The 27964-nt window shown below is 45.8% G+C and overlaps 1 long non-coding RNA gene across 1 annotated transcript in view; it reads right to left on the bottom strand.

The window, feature by feature from the left end:
* Positions 1 to 1053: 1053 nt before the first annotated feature.
* The window catches only part of LOC143930201 (uncharacterized), a 28226-nt gene continuing 1315 nt past the window's right edge, over positions 1054 to 27964 (bottom strand). Inside the window, exons 2-3 of the long non-coding RNA XR_013262731.1 lie at positions 16580 to 16662; positions 1054 to 1804 (exon numbers count right to left, since the gene is read on the bottom strand). This is a non-coding gene — a long non-coding RNA (uncharacterized LOC143930201). The remainder of the gene's footprint in view (positions 1805 to 16579; positions 16663 to 27964) is intronic.

Raw genomic sequence — 27964 nt, 5'->3', positions numbered from 1 at the left:
AAAACAAGTCCAATAACAGGAGGGTTGCCCACACAGGGGTTTCAGCTTTCCACAGCAGCAATGTAATAATAAACAGAAAAATACCAAGCCACCTGGCTCTCTTCAGCAGTACCGCCGTTTAGGCTTTACACTTCAGCCGTCTTGGCCATATAACAGAGATCTCGTACAACTACTGTACCTTTTTTCATCTTCCTTGCTGCTCAGCCCACAGCTTTAGGCCCTCTGACTATACCATGCATGCTTCTCCCTTGCTTGCCTGGACTCCTCGAGAGGGTGGAGCCTAGAACCCTGGTCTTGGCTCTGTTATAAGCCCAGGACCCACCTGTTCAATCACCCAGCCAGATTTCTGGCTGTTCCCAAAACCCGGTCCCAGGATTTGAGATTCCGTCCCACCCATAACACTATGGAATCTCCGGGCTCCAGGTCCCCAACTGGATTTTTTTAAATAATGAGGAAACTGAAAAGCCAGTTTCCTCCCAAATAAACAACTCCCCTGGAGCCCCTCAACCTACCTGTTTGAGAACCCTGCATCCTTCTGCTGGTGGGGTACCATACTACCACATATTTCTAAATAATCAACAATTTTAGGTGATTTTCTGGTTGTACGCGTTTTACGGGTGCAACCCCTTCTTCATAACTCTAGTAGGTGAGTGGAAGGGATTGCACCCCCAAAACACGTCCATTGATGCCCCATGATGGGAGATAGCACATGTTGACATTACCCATTTGGACTCCCAATTTGTGTGCATCTTCAAAATTTGGCTTTTACAGGGGGTGACATCACTCCATCATATTTAAGGCAATAACAAGACATTTTTGAAATTTTTGACACTATAATGTTGGATATTGCCGTTAACACATTTTATAAACGCACATGTGTAAACATTTTGAAATACAACAATGTGTGGCTTCTTCTTTCAATACTCAATACCAGTTTTGTAAGTCATTTTGTGTTTACAGTGACAATGGGGCTTATTTACTAAAGGAAAATCCACTTGGCACTACAAGTGCACTAGGAGAACCTAGGAGACAGCCAAAAAGAAAAGCAAGCAATAAAGAAAATTCTAGATTTTATCAGTAAAATAAATTAATTACAAAAAATGTTATACATTGTCTGGCATTGCAATGGCCCCCCTACCCATAAAATAATTAACATATTTCTCCCAAACTTCACAGGTGCTTTGGGGTGCCAAAGTTCGGCCTCAGGCCCAACTGAGGCTAGATAATTCTGGGAATTTTTTCTTAAATAATTGTGCAGGATGCCGCACAATAGGATGATATGGTTGATTTTGTAGTCCACCATATGGATTGCGGTCAGAAACAGGTGTAACTGGCTGGCCGTTATCCCAAAGATATTCTCAACAAGTTTTCTCGATCTGGCCATCCGGTAGTTAAAAACCCTCCTCTCCAGGGTGAGGGCCCTTTTGTGGAATGGCCTCGCCCAGACCGAAGGCTTCATCTGCAATAAAGACGAAGGGGAGTCCTTCCACGTTGTCCACATCAGGTGGCAATGTCAGGCCACCAGTCTGGAGACACTGGTAAAACTCTGTCCGGGCAAAGACTCCTTCATCTGACATCCGGCCATTCTTCCCCAAGTCCATATAGAGGAACTCATAGTGTGCCGACACCACTGCCATTAACACTACATTATTAAACCCCTTATAGTTATAATAGTAAGACCCCGAATGGGGTGGTGGCAAATGTGGACATGCTTCCCATCTATAGCCCCTCCACAGTTGGGAAAGTCCCAACGGTCAGCAAAATGGGAGGCCACAGTCTGCCATTCCTGTGGCGTTAAAGGAAACTGTGGAGTCAAACAAGAAAGAAAATATAAGTACTTTTGCACATAACATTGCAAGCAGACTACACAAAAAACATTCTTGCACAACATCAGTATAACATTTATTTGAAGGAGTATTTAAAAAGACAAAAATATAAGGCCCACTTATCAGATTCCTCACCCCCTCTGATGGCCCATTTCTAAAATTGTATTGGGGGGAGGGTTTGAGATGACTTTGGGAGCCCAAAAAAAAAATAGCCTCAAGCACCCTGCCTGAATTTAAGGACACACATTACATTTGGACACATTTTAGGGGGTGGGGGAGGGTTATAATTGAATTTAAAGTGGTTGTAAACCATTACAAACCACTTTGACCTACAGGTAAGCCTAGATTAAGGCTTACCTGTAGGTCCAAGAAATATCTCCTAAACCTATACGGTTTAGGAGATATTTACCCGAAGACAGCCACCGCTGTCTACGGCGCATGCACCATAGACAGCGGCACGCAGGTGCACTGGGCAGGCCGCAGATCGTGGCGATATGCTGCGAGTGACGTCATCGTGGCTCTGGCGAATCACAGCGCTAGAGCAGCGAGACCTGGAAGTCTCTCCAGGATACATGGCAGCGGCGAAGAGGAAGACGGAGGACCGCTTCGGGGGCTTCGTTCTCAGGTAAGTTATTCATAATGAGCTAGTATGCTATGCATAGTAGCTCATTATGCCTTTGTCTTACAGGGTGTGTTTTTTATGTTATTTTTTTTGCCTTTACTTCCTCTTTAACCACTTGACCACTGGGCACTTAAACACCCTTAATAACCAGACCAATTTTCAGCTTTCGGTGCTCTCGCATTTTGAATGACAATTACTCAGTCATGCAACACTGGACCTATATGAAATTTTTGTCCTTTTTTTCACACAAATAGAGCTTTCTTTTGGTGGTATTTAATCACCGCTGGGTTTTTTATTTTTTGTGCTATAAAAGAAAAAATACCGAAAATTCTGTAAAAAAATGAATTTTTCTTTGTTTCTGTTAGAAAATTTAGCAGATTAGTAATTTTTTCTTCATAAATTTTGGCCAAAATTTATACCACTACATATCTTTGGTAAAAATAAGTACAAATTGGTGGATATTATTTGGTCTTTGTGAAAGTTATAGAGTCCACAAGCTATGGTGCCAATATCTGAAAATTGATCACACCTGAAGTACTGACGGCCTATTTCAATTCTTGAGACCCTAACATGCCAGAAAAGTACAAATACCCCCCAAATGACCCCTTTTTGGAAAGAAGACATTCCAAGGTATTTAGTAAGAGGCATGATGAGTTTTTTGAAGTTGTCATTTTTTCCCACAATTCTTTGCAAAATCAAGATTCTTTTTACTTTTTTTTTTTTTCACAAAATTGTCATATTATCAGGTTATTTCTCACACACAGCATATGCATACCACAAATTACACCCCAAAACACATTCTGCTATTACTCCCGAGTATGGCGATACCACATGTGTGAGACTTTTACACAGTGTGGCCACATACAGAGGCCCAACATGCATGGAGCGCCATCAGGTGTTCTGGAGCACCCAGGACAATTCTGACATTTCTCTCCTACATGTAAAAATCATCATTTATTTGCTAGAAAATTACATAGAACTCCAGAACATTATATATGTTTTTTTAGCAAACACCCTGGAGAATACAATGGTGGTCTTTGCAACTTTTTATCTCGCACGGTATTTGCGCAGTAATTTTTCGAATGCTTTTTTTTGGAAAAAAAACAGTTTTGTGCTTAAGAAAAAAAAACCACAGTAAAGTTAGCCCAATTTTTGCATAATGTGAAAGATGAAGTTACGCTGAGTAAATAGATACCTAATATGTCACTCTTCAAAATTGCACACGCTCGTGGAATGGCGCCAAACGTCGCTACTTAAAAATCCCCATAGGCGACGATTAAATTTTTTTTACTGGTTATATGTTTTGAGTTACAGAGGAGGTCTAGGGCTAGAATTATTGCTCTCGCTCTAACGTTCGCAGCGATACCTCACATGTGTGGTTTGAACACCGTTTTCATATGTGGGCGGGACTTACGTATGCGTTCGCTTCTGCATGCGAGCACATGGGGACAGGGGCGCTTTAAAAAAAACATTTTTTTTTATTGTTCATTTTACTTTATTTATTTTAGTTTGACATTTTTTTCCCCAAAAATAATTTTTTTGATCACTTTTATTCCTATTACAAGGAATGTAAACATCCCTTGTAATAGGAATATGGCATGACAGGTCCTCTTTACAGTGAGATGTGGGGTCAATAAGACCCCGCATCTCACCTCTAAGCTGGGAAGCCTGAAAAAAAAAAAAAGATTCTGGCTTTGATCGTATTAGCGATTCGGTAGAAGCACCGGAGGGCGGCGGGGGGGGGGGGGGGATGTCTATGGCTGGGTATTGCAGGGTATCTCAGAGTATGGCTGGGTATCTCAGAGTATGGCTGGGTATCTCAGAGTATGGCGTTGCAGAGTACTGCGTTGCAGAGCATTGCAGGGTATTGGCGGGTGTTGCAGAGCATTGTAGAGTGTTGCAGGGTATTGGCGGGTGTTGCAGAGCATTGCAGAGTGTTGCAGGGTATTGGCGGGTGTTGCAGAGTGTTGCAGGGTGTTGCAGAGTATTGCAGAGTATTGCAGAGTGTTGCAGAGTGTTGCAGAGTGTTGCAAGGTGTTGCAGAGTGTTGCAAGGTGTTGCAAGGTGTTGCAGAGTGTTGCAGAGTGTTGCAGAGTGTTGCAGAGTGTTGCAAGGTGTTGCAGAGTGTTGCAGAGTGTTGCAGAGTGTTGCAAGGTGTTGCAGAGTGTTGCAGAGTGTTGCAGAGTGTTGCAGAGTGTTGCAGAGTGTTGCAGGGTGTTGCAGAGCGTTGCAGGGTGTTGCAGGGCGTTGCGGAGTGTTGCAGGGCGTTGCGGAGTGTTGCAGGGCGTTGCGGAGTGTTGCAGGGCGTTGCGGAGTGTTGCAGGGCGTTGCGGAGTGTTGCAGGGCATTGCGGAGTGTTGCAGGGCATTGCGGAGTGTTGCAGGGCATTGCAGAGTGTTGCAGGGCATTGCAGAGTGTTGCGGCATTGCAGAGTGTTGCAGGGCATTGCAGAGTGTTGCAGGGCATTGCAGAGTAATGCAGAGTAATGGCAGGGTATTGCAGAGTAATGCAGAGTAATGGCAGGGTATTGCAGAGTAATGCAGGGAATCGAGGGGTTAATTTTCGGTGAGCAGCGATGTGGGCACTGCAGATGCAGCCCACATCGCTGCTGACACCGATCTCTTCCCCCTCCGCTGTACCGATCGGTACAGAGAGGGGGAGGGAGGAACCAGCGTCATAACATGACGCCGGCTTGTTTACACGTGATCACTCCGTCATTTGACGGAGCGATCACGTGGTAAACGGCCGCGATGAGCAGCCGTTTACCGTGATTCGTGATGCGCTGGGTCCACTGGACCCAGCGGTCACGGATGCTCTCGTGTGCGCGCCCCAGGGGGCGCGCGAGAGCAGAATTCTGGGAGGCCGTTAATTAACGGCCTCTCAGAGTTAAACAACCGCCCTGAAGCCGTTAATCGGCAATGGGCGGTTCTTAAGTGGTTAAGGAGACACATTACATTTGGACACATTTTAGGGGGTCGGGGAGGGTTATAAATGAATTTAAGGACACACATTACACTTGGACACATTTTAGGGGGTGGGGGAGGGTTATAAATAAATTTAAGGACACACATTACATTTGGACATATTTTAGGGAGTGGGGGAGGGTTATAAATTAATTTAAGGACACATTACATTTGGACACATTTTAAGGGGTGGGGGACGGTTATAAATGAATTTACGGACACACATTACATTTGGACACATTTTAGGGGGTGTTTCGGGGAAATCAGTACAATGGAGCTGACAATATACATTGTTAAAGTGCAGGGGCATCGGTAGGGGGTGGCTAGCAGTGGCTGAAGCCCCGAATGTGCTACTGAAAAGCCCCGAGTCTGGTACGTTTATTTCATAATTACTAGCCCCGAGTCCTGACTCCCCACGGTGCCGCACTGCGCATGAACGAGAAGGAGCATCGGCGGCACCTCACTGCGCATAAACGAGGAGCGTCGGCGGTGCCGCACTGCGCATGAGCGAGAAGGAGCGAGCGTCGGCCGGCGGGTCGTGTGACGTCGATACCACATGTGACTGTATCGACGTCACACATCCCGCCGGCCGACGCTCGCTCCTTCTCACTCATGCGCAGTGTGGGGCTGCCGACGCTCCTTCTCGTTCGTGCGTAGTGCGGCGCTGCAGATGCTCATTGCTCATGCGCAGTGCGGCGCCACCGACGTTCCTTCGCTCATGCGCAGTGCGGCGCCGTGGGGACTGGTGGGAGTTATTAGTTATAAAACTGTGAGAGAAGGAGCGCGAACGGCGGCAGGACGGCTCGGTAGGCATGATTAATAACTTAGCTGGAGCCTGGAGGATTATTTAGCTCTGATCCAACGTTAATCAAGGATCAGTAAAATCCCAAAAATAGTGCAAATCAGTATTATATCTCTTGTGCCCATAAAGTGCAGAGTGCAAAAAAATAAAAAATATCCAAAAAATATGTAAAAATTGTTAAAAAAAAAAAAAAAATTGTATATGCAAAAAACTGTGAAAAAAACGGAGCAAAACAAAGCTGTTTTATATATGCCACATAAGGCTACCAGCTATATAAATAATGCGCTCAGTCAATATGTATCAGTTCACAGGAACCATGTGGTAGATCAGCCTCGCGTACAACACCCAACCCCCCCCCCCCCCCCCCGTTTCCCGTTTGGACTCTGGGCTGAAGCCCCTGGTCTTTTTGCCACCTAGCAACGCCCCTGTTAAAGGGACTAGGCTATAGGTGCATATGGGCCAAGGATAGCATGCTGGGGAGGTTAGTGAAGGCAAATATGCATGTAGGCAAAAAAAGGAGTATTAAAAAAGCTTCCATCATGCATTAGGATAAAGGGGACATTCACAGCAATCATGGTAATTAGGGAATGATGAAATAAATGCAATATATTAGCAAACATTAAATACATATCGTTAAGGGATAAAACATACCCTAATATAGTCCTTCTGCAGGACCTGAATGATGGCAGATCAGGTCTCTGGAATAACAATCCCCAGAGCCTGGGGGAGATGCCTGTTGAGAACTTGAAGTCCTGCAGGCTTCTCCCAGTCCCCAAGTACCGTAAGGTGGTCACTAGCCTCTGCTCTGGAGTGATAGCTTGCCGCATGCAGGTATCCTGCCTGCTGATATAAGGGGTGAGCAAAGCTAACAGTTGGTGAAAAACAGGGTCTGTCATTTTGAGATAATTCCTGAAATCATTAGGATTTTTCTCCTGGATCTCACGAAGCAAAGGCATGTGTGAGAATTGGTCCCACTGGACTAACCAATTCTTGGTTCATGAACTCCTCCTTGCCCTGTTTATGGACTGGGCTCGGGTCAAAGTATGAACCCCAACGCTAAGCTGCCACATAGCATGAACTCTACAATGAGTACGTACCAGCACCATGGTTTCAAAATGGTCGGCTGGTCAGAACAAACTTACAGTGGGGCAAAAAAGTATTTAGTCAGCCACCAATTGTGCAAGTTCTCCCACTTAAATAGATGAGAGAGGCCTTGTCATCATAGGTATACCTGAACTATTAGAGACAAAATGTGTAAACTTTTGAAAGAATTTATTTTAGTAACAAGCGGACCAGAACGCACTGAAATACAGATACAAACTGACTACACGCACTAAAAACCAGATACAAACCCACAAGCACAAACTGAACAGCAGTAAAACGATCGGAATAAGCTGGAGTCTGAAAAGCGTGAATCGTCTCTAACCAAACTTCTACTAAGAAGAGATCAGCAGAAGGAGCCCAAGGGGTGGCGAACTAGGTCTTGAACTTCCTTTTTCTAGTCCCGTTGTATGTGCTGTACCTCACCGCATTCTTAATGATCAGACTTTGGTGTGATCATGTGTATGCACGACAGTTTCAACGGAACTCTGTCAGAACTCCGTCGGAAAAACCTTCAGAGTTTATTCTGATGGGAAAACCGGTCGTGTGTACGCGGCATAAGTCCTTCTATCCAATACAGCCAAGGAAGCTGTCATCTTAGCCTTGTCTCTATTGAATCTGCAGTTTCTATTGTGCTGCAAATGTATTCAGATATGATGCCAACTATTTAATGGCTTGACAGTTCGGCTGGGAGCAAAAGCAATGTGACAGTAAGCATTCACAGTATACCTTGAAAGTAACTTTTTTTTTTCTGCTGCTATTAAAGGATATGCTGCAACAGAGGAATGGCGCTGTTACGATAGTGATAGGATTGGCCTGCTGCCACTGAGATGGATAGAACAGCCCCAATACCATAGCAGAGATTTGGAATGGTGGCAACATATCAATAGAAAGACCAGCCCTGCCGCTATGGTGATTGAGTGATTTCTCACACCATTGTTGCTATGGTGATCAAGAGATCAGACCAATCACCAAGGATCAGTCACTTTCTGTTGTCTTGGTTAGCAGGGGATCAGCCAGTTGAGGTGGCGATAGAGAGATTGGTAACTATCATGGTGGCAATGAAAAGACTAACCCTATTGTCATGGTGACTAATGCCGCGTACACACGATCGAATTGTCCGGCGTACTTAGTCCGCCGAAACGCATTTCACCGGACAATTCGATCGTGTGTGAGCTTCAGCAGACTTTCTCAGCGTAAAGTCCGGCGGACTTAGTAAGTATTTTTGCAGTCCAATCTTTCCGCCGGAGTTGGGTTTCAGCGGACAATACGTTCGTCAGTATGCTAGTCCGGCGGACTAAGAATGACGCATGCTCAGAAGCAAGTACGAAAAGGAAGTTATTGGCTACTAGCTATTGAACTTCCTTTTTCTAGTCCCGTCGTACGTGCTGTACGTCATCGCGCTAGCAAACGTCGGACTTTCTGTGTGTCCATGTGTGGCCAAGTCCATTCAGTAGAAAGTCCGCCGGACTATCCGCCGGATTGTTTGCCGGACTAAGTACGCCGGACAATTCGATCGTGTGTACGCGGCATAAGAAATATGTGCCACTGCCATGGCAATGAAGACATTGGTTCTGCTGCTGTGGTGCTATTGGATTGTCCCATTCAGCATAAAAACTGAAAGATCGTCGTGGTGCTGGCACAGAAATCTCTCACTGTATTGTTACCATAATAATCAAGCGCTTGGTCTGGTTTCCATAGCACCCAAAGGGACTAGTCACTGTGCTATTGCCATGGGAACTAAAGATTTACCTGTTGCTGTAGTAACAGAGAGATTGGTCCTTGTTGGTGAAGCAAAGTTTCAAAGTTTAACCCTACTGCCATGATGACAAATTAAACTGTGCAACTGCAATGGCAATGAAGATCTCTGCCCTCTTTTAATGTGGAAAGATTGGCCCCATTGCAAAAGCAACAGAAGAATCGGATATAATGGTTTTCCCAAGGGAAACAGAAGAATCAACATTTTCCCATGAAAACTGAGGAATCTGTAACAGTATTGCTGGCAAAGTGATGGGCAGATCCACTCAGTTGTCGCAGCAAAGCTGTGATCAGTAACTCTGCTGTTGCCATGAAGGTGGACCCCATATACCTTGTTGCTGATAGGGATCTGTGTCATTGCCACAGTGATAAAAGCGTTGGCTTGGCAATGAAGGGATTGGCTCTGTTTTTGTGTTGACAATGAAATCTCTGCCATATTCATGGACTAGCCACACTGCAATGGAGGTGGAGGGATTGGTTATTATCATGCTGCTGTTGCTATACATGAATCTGCTCCATTGACGTGGAAAAAAATTGTATTTTTTCGTCATACCTACCTGTAAAATCCTTTTCTTTGAGTACATCATTGGACACAGAGTCAGGCTAATATTCATTACCTGCTGGGACATCCCAGAGCAATAGCCTTGAGGGGAGGGAGACACTCTGCAAGATGATAGCCATCAGAATATGGTAGCCCACAGTACACAGTGGCCAAAAGCCAAATCCTTGGCTGCTCAAACATTCACTTGATAAAATTTTGTGAACGTATGCATTGAAGACCAGGTAGCAGCCTTACAAATCTGAGCCACACATAGCTAATGGAGAAAAGCCCAGGAGGTTCCTACACCTCTGGTAGAATGAGCTCTCACCCTAAAGGGAGGAGTTTTAAGTTTGAGACCGTAGGCCTGAATGACCAATTGACAGACCCAATTGGCAATGGAAGCTTTGGAAGCTGCCTACCCTTTCTTGGTGTCAGAAACCATGAATCAGACTGAAGCAGAAGTAAAGGTAAATCACACTTGTTTAATAATAATAACAAAAAGGTAAACAACAGAGTAAACATAGTCAAAACATAACCAGAGTTCAGGAACTGTAACGGATAGTCAGACAAACCAAAATGTCAGGGAGTCAGAGATGAGCAGGACTGATGAGCAGGATATCATCAACATGGGAGAGAAAGGAGGTGGCAATTAGCCGACAGCTGAGCGGACAGCTTTGAGAAGGAAGGGCTGAGCCCAGCCCTGACACTTGGGTCCTTTTGGTAAAACAAAAAAGGAGTCTGATCCTCGGATCTCTACAGATCTAGACAAATAAACGTTGACTGCGCAGACAACGTCCAAGGAGTGCAGTGGTCTCTCTTCTGCCGAACGAGGCTGAGAGAAAAAAGAAGGCAAAATAATGTCCTGATTTAAATGAGAGGCCCACACCACCTTTGGCAAAAAGGATGGAACAGGTAATAATGCGACCCTGTCGTGGTGAAGGATCAAGTATGGTTCCCTACACGAAAAGGGCTGCCAACTTCGACACCCTTCTAGCCCAGGTGATGGCCATCAGGAAGGCTAGCTTGCATGAGAGCAAGTCTAATGGAATTTCCTTGATAGGTTCAAATGGTGGTTTCTGTAAGGCCGCGTACACACGGGCGGACTGTTCGCCCAACTTTGTCCGCTGAACAGTGTTTCAGCGGACAGTCCGCCCGTGTGTGGGCTTTCAGCGGACAGTTTTAGCGGACAGTTTGACGGACAAAGTCTTTCGGAAATTCCGAAAAACTGTCCGCTGAAACTTTGTTTGAGCGAACAGTCCGCCCGTGTGTAGGCTACTTTCGAAATGAGCAAACTGTTCCCGCTCGGAGGAAAGTCTGCTCATTTCGAGCGCGTGTGAAGGTAGGCGGGGCCCGCGACGGAGACGTCGCGGGCTCCGCCGCCTGGAATGGACTTAAAGGGGAACCCCAACGCCGAAAAAAATCGGCGTGGGGGTCCCCCCAAAGTCCACAACAGACCCTTGTCCGAGCACGCTACCCGGCCGGCCAGGAAAGGGGGGCGAGCGAGCGCGCCCCCCCTCCTGAGCCGTACCAGGCCGCGTGCCCTCAACATAGGGGGCGCCTTGGGGAAGGGGGGGCCGCGCGGCCCCCCCACCCCAAAGCACCTTGTCCCCATGTTGATGAGGACAAGGGCCTCTTCCCGACAACCCTGGCCGTTGGTTGTCGGGGTCTGCGGGCGGGGGGCTTATCGGAATCCGGGAGCCCCCTTTAAGAAGGGGGCCCCCGGATACCGGCCCCCCACCCTATGTGAATGAGTATGGGGTACAATGTACCCCTACCCATTCACCTGTAAAATAAAAGTACCCAAAAAAAAACACAACACACGAGAAAAAATATTTTATTGCACAGCTCCGGGGGTCTTCCGTCTTCGGGGGTCTTCTCGCCGGACTCCTCCGCTATCTTCGTGTAGCTCTTTTGCTAGCGGAGGAGTCCGGCTTTCTCCCTCCCCGCCGCCGGCCTCTTCTCCCGACTTCGGGGGTCTTGTCCCCCTCTTCGGTTCTTCTGCCGGGCCACCGCGCCTTCTTGTAGCTCTTTTGCAGGCGGTGGCCCGGTCTTCTGTCGCCGCCGCCTTCCGTTCTTCTGCCGGGCCACCGCGCCTTCTTATAGCTCTTTTGCAGGCGGTGGCCCGGTCTTCTGTCGCCGCTGTCGCCGTCACCGCCTTCCGTTCTTCTTCTTCTTCTTGTTCTTCTTCTTCTTCTCCAGGAGATGTTGACACGACGCTCTCTCCGGCCGGAATGCCAGAGCCGCCCTGCGCTGCCACTTATATAGTGCCAATGGGGCGGTGTCACATGGTATATGTCACATGGGTTGGTCACATGGGTTGATGTCACATGGTGACCCCGCCCCCTTACGATGTCATAGTCCCCATGTGACATCAACCCATGTGACATATACCATGTGACACCGCCCCATTGGCACTATATAAGTGGCAGCGCAGGGCGGCTCTGGCATTCCGGCCGGAGAGAGCGTCGTGTCAACATCTCCTGGAGAAGAAGAAGAACAAGAAGAAGAAGAAGAACGGAAGGCGGCGACGGCGACAGCGGCGACAGAAGACCGGGCCACTGCCTGCAAAAGAGCTATAAGAAGGCGCGGTGGCCCGGCAGAAGAACAGAAGGCGGCGACAGAAGACCGGGCCACCACCTGCAAAAGAGCTACAAGAAGGCGCGGTGGCCCGGCAGAAGAACCGAAGAGGGGGACAAGACCCCCGAAGTCGGGAGAAGAGGCCGGCGGCGGGGAGGAAGAAAGCCGGACTCCTCCGCTAGCAAAAGAGCTACACGAAGATAGCGGAGGAGTCCGGCGAGAAGACCCCCGAAGACGGAAGACCCCCGGAGCTGTGCAATAAAATATTTTTTCTCGTGTGTTGTGTTTTTTTTTTGGGTACTTTTATTTTACAGGTGAATGGGTAGGGGTACATTGTACCCCATACTCATTCACATAGGGTGGGGGGCCGGTATCCGGGGGCCCCCTTCTTAAAGGGGGCTCCCGGATTCCGATAAGCCCCCCGCCCGCAGACCCCGACAACCAACGGCCAGGGTTGTCGGGAAGAGGCCCTTGTCCTCATCAACATGGGGACAAGGTGCTTTGGGGTGGGGGGGCCGCGCGGCCCCCCCTTCCCCAAGGCACCCCCTGGTACGGCTCAGGGGGGGGGGGCGCGCTCGCTCGCCCCCCCTTTCCTGGCCGGCCGGGTAGCGTGCTCGGACAAGGGTCTGTTGTGGACTTTGGGGGAACCCCCACGCCGATTTTTTTCGGCGTTGGGTGTCCCTTTAAGTCCATTCCAGGCGGCGGTGCCCGCGACGTCTCCTTCGCGGGCCCCGCCTACCTGTACACGCGCTCGAAATGGGCGGACTTGCCTCCGCCTTACGTGGGCGAGTCCGTTCATTTCAAAAGTTGAGCGAACTGTTTGGCAAACAGTTCGCTGAAACAGTCCGCTCGTGTGTGGGCAAGTCCGCTCATGCAAATTTTGAGCGGACTGTTGCGGCAACTGTTTGAAAGTTTCAGCGAACAATCCCCGCGTGTGTACGCGGCCTAACACAGACAGCACCAAGTTCAAGTCCCAAGGACACATAGGTGACCTAATGGGGGGAAGCAAGCGAGTTGCCCACTGCATAAAGGTTTGGACCAGTGAATGGGAGGCTAAAGGCCTTTGGAAGAATACTGATAGGGCCGAAACTTGACCTCTGATTGTACTCAAAGCCAATTTGATTTCCACAGATGACTGTAGAAAAAAGAGAGAATTCTCCCAATCACGTATTTCCGAGGATGCCATTTTCTGGCTTCACAACAAGCAATACAAGTCTTCCAGACCTCATGATAAATTTTCCTAGTGACAGCTTTTCTAGCATTCACTAGGGTAGACACTACTGATCCCGAGATGCCCCGGTCTCTAAATTGGGGTGGAATATAGGACCTTGAGACAGTAGAGCAGGGAGACGTGGAAGCGTCCATGGTCCTTCTATTGTCAGTCTCACAATCTTCGGGAACCAGGGCCTTCTGCCCAGGCTGGTGCCACCAGAATGATTGGAACCCCCTCTTTCCAAATCCTGCGCCACAAATGTGGAAGGAGAGGGATCGGATGAGAAAGCATAAACCAGGGAGTACTGTGTCCATGGAACTATCAGAGCATCTGCTCCGATTGCCAGAGGATTCCTTGTTCGGGACACAAATTGGTGTAGCTTGTTGTTGAACCTGGATGCCAATAGGTCGACCTCTGGCCATCCCCAACACTGGCAAATTTCCTGGAACACCCCTGGGTGTAGGGACCATTCTCCCAGGCAGATCTGATGGTGGCTGATATAATCTACCTACCAGTTCTCTACTCCCGGGATATGGACTGTCGATAGAATAGAATCAGCACATGTCCCTCTGTATGTGGTTTACCTCCTTCAGAGCTAAACGACTCCTGGTATCGCCTTAGTGGCATTGTCAGACTGAACCCTGATAGGGCAGTCCTGAAGCTCCACCATCCATGAACGTAGGGTCAGATGTACTGCCGTAAATCCAGGACATTGATGGGCAGGATCTGTTCTGTCCCTGACCATTTCCCCAGAGCTGTGAGCCCCTCTAGGGTTGCTCCTCAGCCTGAGAGACTGGAATCTGTAGTCAGTACTCTCCAAGTTACCTGGAGAAAGGATTTTCCCTTTTCGCAGGTTCTGATCCTGCATCCACCAGTTTGGGCGTGCCTGAGGAGATAAGCACATAATCCAGAGCCTGTTCCAGGCCAACAAGATGTCTGTCTGATGTTGTAAAAGCCTGGAATGGAACTGGGCATAGGTCACTGCCTCGAAGATATCATGTCCTTTAGATGGAGTGGGGGCGTACTCTCAAAAGGAGGGCTTGGTGCTGGGTTTAGAAGAATTTTAGACCCAGTCCAGTGTCTTCTGGCCCTGGCCCTGTGGCTTGCCCCTGGCCCTAGCACGCTGTTGGCGGCGGAACCTTCTTGACGCTGAGACATTGAAGGAAGCAGTCCCTGAGGTTTTAAACGAGGGGCGTCTGGTGCTTTTCTTCACAGGAAGTAGAGAACTCTTTCCTTCGGAAATCTTTTGGATATATTTATCCAAATGATCATCAAATAAACTTTCCCCATGAAAAGGGAAACTTGCCAATAACTTTTTACAAGGAAGACTGGCTCACCAGTTCTTAAGCCACAAGAGTCTGCGCATATGTACAGACGAGAGAGTCAAACGAGAAACCAGCTGTATTGAATCCTTTAAAGCGTCAATAGAAAAACACATCGCTCGAGAAATATCTATCTTACTTTCCTGCAGATCATCCTCCTGGTTAGGTCTAATAAGCATTTGACCTGATCCTTTATAGACTGGCACATACCAATTGCTGCAACAGCTGCCTGAATAGCTGAACTGGCCAAAGAAAAGGAAGCCTTTCATAATGACTCCAATTTCTTGTCAACAAGCCCTGTGCATTATCTACTGGACATGTTAACAAACTTTTCATCCACGGGATATGAAAGGGAAAACCTCTTAGGAGGAACAAAAATCCAGTCAGGATGTTCCCAATCAGTATACTCCGCCTGCTCCAAAGGGGGAATGCCTGCGCGGCCTCAGGAATCCCAAAAATGGCCAGGGGGCTCAGTCACCTCTGCAAGAACAAAGCATTTCGCTCAGAGTCAGGATCAAAAGGCTATGCGACTTAGAGGCAGACATCAACTGGATATTTTCTTGTCCAGATTGCTTGGAAGCAGACTCAACTGCTGCGCTCTCCACAGAGTCCTAAGCTTTAAGCTCTTCCCCATCCTCAACCCATTCCTGCTCCAGACTAGGAGGCTCCGGGGAGGGGGATATTCACGCTTCCTGCTACCCTGCCTATGGAGGCAATCATGCCAGCAATCCTGTGCGCTAATCTGGCTAGGGCAGAGTACAGTTCATCCTTAGTGATTAAGGGTGAAGCAGCAGCGTTCACTTTAGGCACAATACCAGGTGCAGAGGCAGATTGCCCGGAAGCCTCTGGTCTTTCAGGGGATACAACACTAAAGATACAACTAGTTTCATCAGGAACTACTGGCGACATTGGTGTGCCCTTACCTGTAGTGTTAGTCCCGCTCCTCTTTCTTGAAGACATTTACCAGCCACAAAAAGAGAGTACTTGCAGGGGCGGACTGATAGCTCATGGGGCCCCCGGGCAATAGGAGATTATGGGGCCCCCAGGAAATCAGAGATTATGGGGCCACACAGTAGACACAAACACACACACAGTATACAATCACACAGTATACACAGACATGTTTCTATTGGCTGAGAAGGTACTGGAGAGGTGGGGCAGCTATAATCTCAGGATTTTTAGACCAAAAGGATGTCAGTAAGGGACATTTTGGAGTCAGATGTAAAAAAAAAAACACAAATTTTTAGATACTGGGGCTGGCAACCCTGATGGGGCACCCTAGTGGCATGGGGCCCTCGGGCAGTGCCCGAATGGCCCAATGGTCAGTCCACACCTGAGTACTTGGATGTAGTATTAAAACACCTCAGAAGGGAGACCCTTTAATAGGGCTCGCCAAGCCCCTATGTAACAATCCTGCTAAGCACCTTAGCCTGACAAGCAACACTTGGTGACTCACGTGTCCCAGGTAAGGAAAAACTGAACCACTGCAAGTGTCTGTTCAGAGCCTGCTCTGTGTCCTACAGCTGCCTTCTGGAAGCGCCGCATGCTTGTTCTATACAGCTTACATAAGCTGGGTGTGCGCCAGAAAGTTCTGTGCTGAGCACAGCGGCACTCTTGCGAACGCATGTGCACCCTGGTGAACCAATGCGAAATGGTGCACCGTCATGCTCCATCTTACAGGCAAAAAAAACAGCCAGACACAAGCAAAAAAGGTACACTTTGCAAACACCCACAGCTAGCCCAAAACTCCCCCCACCTGGTCACCGCACACAAGTGTGCAGCCTCTAGCTAGCTTGACTGATTGTTACACTCACTGGGACACCCCGCAATAATAAGTAAAGGAGTTTCACTTACCCGTCCAGGCACTGGGCAGCTTAGCAACTAAGAGCCCAATCTTCACCCTTCATGGTGGGTTCCTGTCACTTGAGGACCCTCACCTGGAGATGGAGTATAACATAGCAGTTAATGAATATTAGCCTGACTCTGTGTCCCATGATGTATGAAAAAGAAAGAGGGATGTCACATTGCCCATGCTATGGCAACTGCTGGGTCAGCTTTTTAAATAAATAGAATAGTTATTCCTGCGCTCCAATGGAATATGAATAAATAATGGTCAATGGTGCTGCAACCACCGTATGTGCCAAACACTACCCAAAAAAAATATATGCAAAAACAATCAAGTGATGGTGTTGCACTCCAATGTGAACTGTGATAATATAAATACCCACTTACAACGTGGACACGGATATGGGACAAACAAAAAAATATAGGTAAAATAATAAAAACCATGACTCCGAAGAAGTCACGTGACAGTAACGATACGCGTTAGGACACAGGACACCGGAAGTGATGTTTTTACCATCCGAGCTCACTGCTCGTTTGTATACAATGCACTGTTGCTAGTTTTAACCACTTGACAACTGAGCACTTAAAACCCCCTCCTGCCCAGACCAATTTTCAGCATTCGGTGCTCTCACAATTTGAATGACAATTACTCAGTCATGTAATACTGTACCCAAATGAATTTTTTAGTCCTTTTTTCCCCACAAATAGAGCTTTCTTTTGGTGGTATTTGATCACCTCTGGGTTTTTTATTTTTTTCGCTATAAATGAAAAAAGACAGAAAATTTTGAATTTCTGTAATAAAATTTTGCAAATTATTAATTTTTCTTCATAAATTTTGGCCACAATTTATACTGCTACATATCTTTGGTAAAAAAATAACCCAAATTAGTGGATATTATTTGGTCTTTGTGAAAGTTAGAGAGTCTACAAGCTGTGGTGAAAACCATACAAAATTGATCACATCTGATGTACTGATGGCCTAATTTCTTGAGACCCGAACAAGCCAGGAAAGTACAAATACCCCCAAAATGACCCCTTTTTTGAAAGTAGACACTCCAAGGTATTTAGTAAGAGGCATGGTGAGTTTTTTGATGTAGTCATTTTTTCCCACAATTCTTTGAAAAATTAAGATTTTTTTTATTTATTTTTTTTCCCACAAAATTGTCATTGTATTTCTCTCACTTGGCATGTGTATACCACAAATGATGCCCCAAAATACATTCTGCTACTCCTCCTGAGTATTACAATACCACATGTGTGGGACTTTTCCACAGCCTAGCCACTTAGAGAGGCCCAACATTCAGGGAGCACCATCGGGTGTTCTAGGAGCATAAATTACACATCTAACTTGTTGACTACCTATTACACTTTTGAAGGCCTTGGAGCACCAGGACAATGACATGTGACACTGACGTGGCACTGATGACAGATGGCACTGATGACACGTAACACTGATGTGGCACTGATGACAGATGCCACTAATACATGACACTGATGACAGATGACACTAATATGTGGCACTGATGACAGATGGCACTAATACGTGGCACTGCTGACACATGGCACTAATATGTAGCACTGGTGACAGATGGCACTAATACGTGACACTGTTGACAGATGGCACTGATACCTGGCATTGATGACACGTGACACTGATAACAGATGGCACGTGACACTGACAGGTGGCACTGATATGTGGCACTGATGACAGATGGCACTAATATGTGCCACTGATGACAGCTGGTACTATGTGGCACTGATGACACTTGGCACTGGGGACAGATGGCACTGACAGGTGGAACTGGGGACAGGTGGCACTGGGAGAAGATGGCACTGACAGGTGGCACTGGGGGCAGATGGCACTGACAGGTGCCAGTAGAGACAGATGACAGTGGGGACAGGTGGCAGTGAGGACAGATGAGCACTTTATTTTATTTTTTTCCCGCTAACCGCTGCATCTCTGACTAAGCGGTTCATCTCTCCCTCCTCACACGCTGTTTCTGTTGTTTACATATGAGATCATCTCTCATTGGACACGCCGATCGCACTGTAAACGGCTGCTGTGATTGGCCATTTACAGCAATCTGTGACTGGCTGTGTCCAAGGGACACGGCCAGCACAGAACTTCCCCGATGCGCGCTCGCGGGAGCACGCATCGCGGAAGTAAGCAGGAGGACGTCCAGGGATGCCCTCCTGGCCGTTAGCGTCTGCGCTGTAGCTGTCTTTTGGCTATAGCGTGGGCGCGAAGTGGTTAAATGTGAGTACCCTATTTTTTGCTTTATTTTGAATAAACTTACATCGAGTGTTAAAAATACTACACCAGAGAGCCTCTCCTATGTTTCTCTACCTGTTTGACACACTGGAAACAAACCACTCTGCTGATTACCTGTCCCTGGAAACAAGCTGTGACCCTTTAGGTGATCTACAACTGAGAAGAAAGGAAAGAGGCTCCTTCCCCTCTGCCCCAGAGTGACCTGCTGGCTTTACTATATGCTGCTTACCTTGCAGCTGTTAGGTAATAAGTACACCTGCGGGTGACATTTCTCACCGAAGATTCACCTAAAGTCACTGTGTCACCCTACTGATGCTACCCCACATCCTGCACTTTAATACTAAGTGGAATCTATACCACTTGTTGCACCTTTGCACATTCTGAAGCTTCGACTTATTTATGGTGTGATTATTATTGTTTTATGAGTTGTAAAGGACTTTTAGCCACTTTATTTTGATTGCTTGCACCTTAATTTGGATGTTTGCACTTTGCTGCAAATTTGGACATTCTGAAGCTTCATTGCTATATTTATGCAAATTTTTTATTTATTTTTTTCATTGTATTTATGCTAGCTGTTAAGTACTCTTTATCTATTGTAGCCCGTTTTCACTTCTATTTTGCTTTTTTGCACATTATTGATTACGGCTTTTATTATTTTACTTATATATTTTTTTTGTCCCATATCCTGGGTCAGCTTTTTGCTGTGTTCGTACCTCATAAAGCCTGACAGGGAAACTTCTAGAATGTTGAAAAGTAAAGTAAAGCCTAGTGTTACTGCTAACCTTCACCATAACAGGAGTGAGCTCTCAAAAGCTGAGCTCAGAGCTACCGCAACAGGGGAGATAAAATGCATGAAGCAGAGATAAAATGCACTCCTGTGATGGTCAAGGTGAGCAGTAATAACTGGGCCTCTCTGAGCAAAGTCCTGGGTTTTTCAGTGAGGCTTCGGGTATGTAAATAGCCCACACCTATAGCAAAAGCTTTATTCACCTTTAGTCAAAGCTTCACAGTTTTTTTTCCTACAGACGTCCCTCGTCTTCATAGGCAGTTATTTGGTAAAGGTGAACTATGCCTTTAATGGAACGATAAGCCCTATTGCCATAGAGGGGTTTGTTACTGTGCCATTGCTATGGCTATTGTATAGTGGAATCATCTCCACTACAGTGGTGACGGATGGGCTCCATTTGCATGTAGCATTGCCTGCAATGACAGAACCAAGTCACAGAAATGTGGCCACAACAATAAAGAGATCAGTCTGATACCATAGTGAACGAAGAAACAGTCACAGCCCCTATATTGTAAGCTCTCTGATTCCCTCCCGTATTGAATTGTATTGTAATTGTACTGTCTGCCCTAATGTTGTAAAGCACTGCATAAACTGTCGGCGCTATATAAATCCTGTATAATAATAATAATTTCCATGGCACAGGCACAATCACATCTGTTGCTATGACAATGAAAAAACTTGTCATGGCAGTGTTGGCATAACAAATGAGGGATTACCGCCATTGCTACTGCAACCACAAAATATGTGCCATTGCAACTGAGGGATATACAATGTTGTTATGGCTACTGGGGGTTGCCCCACACTGCCCTGACAAAACAGGGGGATTGACCATCCACCCTCATTGCTGTGGTGGCACGGGTATCAGCCACTGTTGGCACCGTGACATTTGGATGTGATTAATGCTGTTATGGCTCAGTACAATCTTAGCATGTTGGGGCTCAGTACAATCTTAGCATGTTGGGGCTCAGTACAATCTTAGCATGTTGGGGCTCAGTACAATCTTAGCATGTTGGGGCTCAGTACAATCTAAGCATGTTGGGGCTCAGTACAATCTCAGCATGTTGGGGCTCAGTACAATCTTAGCATGTTGGGGCTCAGTACAATCTTAGCATGTTGGGGCTCAGTACAATCTTAGCATGTTGGGGCTCAGTACAATCTTAGCATGTTGGGGCTCAGTACAATATAAGCATGTTGGGGCTCAGTACAATCTCAGCATGTTGGGGCTCAGTACAATCTTAGCATGTTGGGGCTCAGTACAATCTCAGCATGTTGGGGCTCAGTACAATCTCAGCATGTTGGGGCTCAGTACAATCTTAGCATGTTGGGGCTCAGTACAATCTTAGCATGTTGGGGCTCAGTACAATCTTAGCATGTTGGGGCTCAATACAATCTTAGCATGTTGGGGCTCAGTACAATCTTAGCATGTTGGGGCTCAGTACAATCTCAGCATGTTGGGGCTCAGTACAATCTTAGCATGTTGGGGCTCTTTTTTTTATGGGTGAATTGACTTTAATGCTTTATGTAATTTTTGCAGTTTTTACCTCACATTTTTAACAAATTTGCAGAATTTACGTAAAATTCGATATTTTTCTTTGATGAATTGACTTTGATGCACAAATATCGCATGTAATAATCTTTAGATCCCTTTCACACTGAGGCGCTCAAACCTGGCCATAAAACGTCAGGCGTTTTTGCGGCATTAGCGGTGTGCTTTTCTAAGATTCCGTGACTCAAAATAACTTTTTAATTGCTTCCCATTCATTTAAATGGACAGGGATGTTTTTGAGGTGCTTTTTTAAGTGCTCCAAACATGCTCCAAAGATACTGCTTACAGGACTTCTTTCACTGCACCACCAGCGCACCGCCCCAGTGATCCATTGATTTTAATGCTTTTTTTTAGCGTGAAAGCACTTAAAAAGCTCACCAGTGTGAAAGGGATCTTAGTGATGTGATCTGTCAAAAAAAAAAAAAAGAAAGAGAAAAGCAAGGAGTGCCACGTGATGTAATAAAATGTGCATCCCATCACTCCCTGCTGCATGGCTCTGCAGGCCAAAACACTGTGGGGGTAGCAGCATTTTGGGCTGCAGGGTAGTGTACATGAGCCCTTGGGTCAGAAGAAACCTGCCTTTGAAACAAAAAAGGGGAAAACAATGCATACAAAAGCATGGAAATGTGCATTAAAAAATGCATGGACATGTAAATGACTGCAAGTGTGTATTGTAGTGTGAATGGGCCCAAAGGCCCGCCACTTAAGGCACTGCAAAGGTGCGACACGGTGCTACTTTTTTTTACAACAATAAATATGCAACACTTATAAAATAAATAATATTATGAGTGAGTGATCATAAAAAAAGAAGGCATTAGTAAATGACATATTTTCTAGCCCCTTTGCCCACTCTCCACAGGAGGGAAGCCAGCAGCACTGCGGGATCCAACATGGGGAAAGCCTGAGCAATTGAGGGATTCGGCACTGCATGTAGTAATTGGGGTGTAAATGTGACTTTTTCAAGAAACTTCATAAATTTTAGTGAAAAACTTAATAGTGGGGAACTGTGTATTATAAATCTAAATGATGTGAAATCATTTAGTGCAAAATACAATTAAGGATCAATCATCAAAAACTTTAAAAAAAAATTAATCCTCAAATAAGAATCATTACTCTGCAACTCAAATGTCCAATAAATTAAAAAAAAAAAAACATCATAAAGTCAAAAAAAATGTATGATGGTGCAACATAGTGTAAAGTATCCAATGTGACTATACAACAAAAATGTAGTCGATCTTGTTTTTTCAAACAAAAATAGTGCTTGACCACGTGGACCCTTCAACTCTGTAAATCAAATAGTGAGTGGAGGCTTACCAGATCACCGGTCGGTATGCGCGGATACGGACACACAATCGTTATGATGCAGAAAGCCGGAACCGGACCACCTCTTCGGATATATCGTAATCCTCGAACTGGATCGAAACCTCTCCTGAACCGATCTCCGCGGATGCGAGCATGTAGGGGTTTCGGTACAGGAAGCCGGAAAACGACCAACTGTCTCGAATGTTTCGTAATCACCAGATCAGCTCCGATCCTCTCGCAAGCCTCGAAGCAGATCACCAAAAAACGAAAAACAAAAGTGCGCCAAATCGTGTGATAAAGTTTAAACAAATTTATTCTAATTCAACCGAGTGGTTTAGGCACTAAAAAATGACTCCACCGAGTCGTACAATAATTAACGAATCGTTAAAAAATCAACAAATTGCTAGCAAAAAAATATTAAAATTAACAAACGCTGAAAGCACAAAGGGTGAGCGTGGCTACCCGACGATCGTTTCCTCAAAGTCTGACGTCATCAAGGGTACCTCACGAGAGGTTTCGATCCAATTCGAGGATTACGATATATCCGAAGAGGTGGTCCGGTTCCGGCTTTCTGCATCGTAACGATTGTGTGTCCGTATCCGCGCATACCGATCGGTGATCTGGTAAGCCTCCACTCACTATTTGATTTACAGAGTTGAAGGGTCCACGTGGTCAAGCACTATTTTTGTTTGAAAAAACAAGATCGACTACATTTTTGTTGTATAGTCACATTGGATACTTTACACTATGTTGCACCATCATACATTTTTTTTGACTTTATGATGTTTGGTTTTTTAATTTATTGGACATTTGAGTTACAGAGTAATGATTCTTATTTGAGGATTAATTTTTTTTGAAAGTTTTTGATGATTGATCCTTAATTGTATTTTGCACTAAACGATTTCACACCTTTTAGATTTATAATACACAGTTCCCCACTATTAAGTTTTTCACTAAAATTTATGAAGTTTCTTGAAAAAGTCACATTTATACTCAGAGGTTAAGCGCTGCACTTTTGTTGTTTTGTCTTGTTGTGCCTAGTATCTTGGTTACAGTGTTCAGCTGCTGACTTTTAATTTAATTAATTTAATACATTTTTTTACTAAGCGCAGATTTTCAATTTTTTCTCTAGTAATTGGGGTGTGCCAAGGCACACCCCCTGCACATGCCTATGCCGATGATACCGGTATCCACCACTGGAGGATGTCCCACTAAGCACTGGAAGGAAAGTGCTCACCACATGCAGCCACACTGGAGGGTCTCATATAGTGTAGTATTTACTAAAAAAAAATGTAAATTCAATTGTAAAGGCTGCATCTAGATATCAAACATAACAAGAAATACAGTGCACTTATTAAGGTGGCCGTCAACTCCAATATCTGAAATGGCAGTGTGACGTTAGCGTGTGGCTCTAACGCGTTTCGTGCTAAAGCTATGCACTGACATCACACCTCCATTTCCGATCTTGGAGTTGGTGGTCATCTTAGTAAGTGCACTTTGGAAATGTTGGTGTGATGTCACCTGGATGCAGCTTTTAAATATGAATTTCAATTTTTTTTTTTCAAAATAAATACTACACTATATGAGACCCTCTAGTGTGGCTCCATGTGGTGAGTACTTTTCTTCCAGTGCTTAGTGGGACATCCTCCAGTGGTGGATACCAGTATTATCGGGCACCTGTGGACATTAAAGCAGCTGGATGGTTGTGTGTGACCGGCCAGGAAACCTTTTTTGCTATTTATGCGCTGTTTGCTGCTCATTCTTGGCAGCATAAGAGCGGGTGAGTGCGGCAGTAGCACTGTACACAAGAGGTGGTGTGATTTAGTTAGAATCTTATTCTTGGTACCAGTGGACACTATCTAAAAATTTCTTGGGACTTTATATTTTCACTATTGTAGCCTTTGGCTTTTCATTTGCTTTATACTGATTTTTATGTTCACATAGTGTATAAGTATTCAATGTATATTATTTATTTTATAGGCGCTACATATTTATTGTTGTGTCATTTTGGGGTTTTTGCATATCCCTTTCATGCCTAAGCCTATTTCTGACATTTGTTGCTTACAAGTTAAAATTCTTATTTTTTTCTAGAAAATGATATGTATATGTGTGTATGTATATATATATATATATATACACACACACACACAGTGTGTATATACTGTATATATATATATATATATATATTTTTTATTATATATATTTATTTGTATATCCCTTTCATGCCTAAGCCTATTTCTGACATTTGTTGCTTACAAGTTAAAGTCTTTATTTTTTTTCTATAAAAGTGTGTGTGTGTGTATACATATTTTTTTATTATTATTAACCCTTTCATGACTAAGCCTATTTTTGGAATTTGGTGTTTACAAGTTAAAATCCATATTTTTTGCTAGAAAATTACTTGGAACCCCCAAACATTATATATATTTTTTTAGCAGAGACTCTAGAGAATAAAACGGCGATTGTTGCAATATTTTATGTCACACAGTATTTGCGCAGTGGTGTTTTAAACGCAACTTTTTGGGAAAAGGGACACTTTCATGAATAAAAAAAAAACAAAACAGTAAAAATTAGCCCAATTTTTTGGCGTAATGTGAAAGATAATGTTACGCCGAGTAAATAGATACCAAACATGTCACACTTTATAATTGCGCGCACTTGTAGATTGATGACAAAGTACGGTACCTAAAAATCTCAATAGGCGACGCTTTAAAAATTTTTTACGGTTACCAGGTTAGCGTTACAGAGGAGGTCTAGTGCTAGAATTATTGCTCTCGCTCTGACGATCGCGGCGATACCTCACGTGTAATTTGAACACCGTTTACATACGCGGGCGCGACTTCCGTATGCGTTTTCTTTGCTTCGCGAACTCGCGGGGACGGCGGGCGCTTTAAAAAAATAAATTTTTTATTTTTTTATTTATTTTAAAATTACTAAATTGTTTAAAAAAAATAAATAAAAAATTGATCACTTTTATTGCTGTCACAAGGAATGTAAACATCCCTTGTGACAGTAATAGGTGGTGACAGGTCCTCTTTATGGAGGGATCGGGGGTCTAAAAGACCCCCCACCCCTCCTTTACACTTCAATGTATTCAGATCGCCGAAAACGGCGATTCTGAATACCGGATATTTTTTTTAAACCGGCGCCATTGGCAGCCGAGTAAACGGGAAGTGACGTCATGACGTCGCTTCCGTGTTTACAATGAGGAGACTGGAACGCAGCAGCCGGAGGCGTCGGATCTGTGATCGGTGCTCCCGATCGAGCGGGAGCACCGGTAACAGCGGTGAGAGGCGGCGGGACGTCCCCTCCCGCTCCTCCGGCATAACAGCCGAGCGGCTTTTAGCCGCATCGGTTGTTATGCCCGGATAGCCAATCGCCCGCTGTGAAAAACGGTACCGGGATGATGCCTGCAGGTGCGGGCATCATCCCGGTATAACCCCCGGAAGCCGAGTACGCATATCTGCGTACGCTCGGCGGGAAAGGGTTATATATATATATATATTTGTATATCCCTTTCATGCCTAAGCCTATTTAAAATCATTATTTTTTGCTAGAAAATTACTTGGAACCCCCAAACATACATACATACATATATATTAGTAGAGACCTTAGAGAATAAAATTGAATCTTTCAGGTGCTTTACAGACACTTTTTTTTTTTACACTAAAGCACCTGAAAAACGTGCCAGTGTGAAAGGGGTCTAATGATCGCAGCCATACCTCATGTGTGATTTGAACACCCTGTACATATGCAGGCGCGACTTACACATGCTGTTTCTTCACTGTGCGAGTTTGCAGGGACAGAGGCACTTTAAAAAAAATATATATTTTTCTTATTTATTAATTTTTTTTTTTAATTGTCACTTTCAAAAATGATGATCACTTTTATTGCTGTCACAAGGAATGTAAACATCCCTTGTAACAGTAGTAGGCAGTGATGGGTACTCTTTATGGAGTAAAGCCCAAACCCCAAATTCCTCCTAATGACACCAACAATGGGGTACTATTCAACTACCTCAGCCACCCCCCTCAGGTACCACTGCAGCAACGCTCTCTCGAATACCACCGCTACCACCCCCCCTCAAGTACCACCGCAGCCACCCCCCTCAGGTACCACCATCCCTCAAGTACCACTGCAGCCACCCCCTTAAGTACCACCCCGGCAACCCTCCCTCAAGTACCAACTCCCGCCAGTACCACCGCTACCACTCCCCCTCAAGTACCACCGCAGCAACCCTCCCTCGAGTACCACCGCTACCACCCCCCCCCCAGTACCAACCGGCTCAAGTACCACTGCAGCCACCCCCTTAAAGCGGTTGTATAGTTCTATTTTTGACTTTAACCTACAGGTAAGCCTATAATAAGGCTTACCTGTAGGTAAAAAGAATATCTCCTAAACCTCTATGGTTTAGTAGATATTCCCCTCACTAACTTCAGCGGCGCATGCACACAGGGGATTTTCGGCTGAAAGTCTGGCAGACGCCAGACCTTACTGGGAAGAAAACTCCCGCACGCATGCGCCAGAGTGATGCCATTGTGGCTCTGGCCACTCACAGCGCCAGAGCCACGATACCCGGAAGACACACAGAGGGAACATGTCGGCTCCCTCAGCGTGGACCAAGTGAGTTGCCGACGCCTTGTTCTAAGGTAAATATTTCATAATGCGCTAGTATGCGGTGCATACTAGCTCATTATGCCTTTTCCCTTGCAGGTGAAAAAAAAAAAAAAAAAAAAAAAAGAGTCAGCGGGTTTACTCCCACTTTAAGTACCACCCCAGCAACTCTACCCTGAATACCACCCCCCTCCAGTACCACCGCTACCACCCCCCTCAAGTACCACCGCAGCAACTTTCCCTCGAGTACCAGCACTACCACTGCAACCACCCCCCTCAAATACCACCGCAGCAACCCTCCCTCGAGTACCACCACTACCACCCCCAAGTACCACCGCAGCCACCCCCTCAAATACCCCCTTTCAGTTGAAATAAGAACAACACCTGACTCCCCAACCTCTACCATAAGACCCCCCCAAACACAGCACTGACTCCCCAACCTCTACCATGAGAGCCCCCCACACACAGCACTGACTCCCCAACCTCTACCATAAGAGCCCCCCACACACAGCACTGACTCCCCAACCTCTACCATAAGAGCCCCCCACACACAGCACTGACTCCCAACCTCTACCATAAGAGCCCCCCACACACAGCACGGATTACCCAACCTCTACCATGAGAGCCCCTCACACACAGCACTGACTCCCCATCCTCTACCATGAGAGCCCCCCACACACAGCACTGACTCCCCATCCTCTACCATGAGAGCCCCCCACACACAGCACTGACTCCCCAACCTCTACCATGAGAGCCCCCCACACACAGCACTGACTCCCCAACCTCTACCATGAGAGCCCCCCCCCACACACACACAGCACTGACTCCCCAACCTCTACCATGAGAGCCCCCCACACACACACAGCACTGACT

This window comes from Lithobates pipiens, unplaced genomic scaffold, assembly GCF_037356315.1.
Source record: "Lithobates pipiens isolate NorthernLeopardFrog02 unplaced genomic scaffold, aLitPip1_a1.2 Scaffold_25, whole genome shotgun sequence".
Taxonomy (NCBI): Eukaryota; Metazoa; Chordata; class Amphibia; order Anura; family Ranidae; genus Lithobates; species Lithobates pipiens.
Note: the sequence above shows the minus strand (reverse complement) of the source record. Positions and strands in the feature narration are given on the sequence as shown.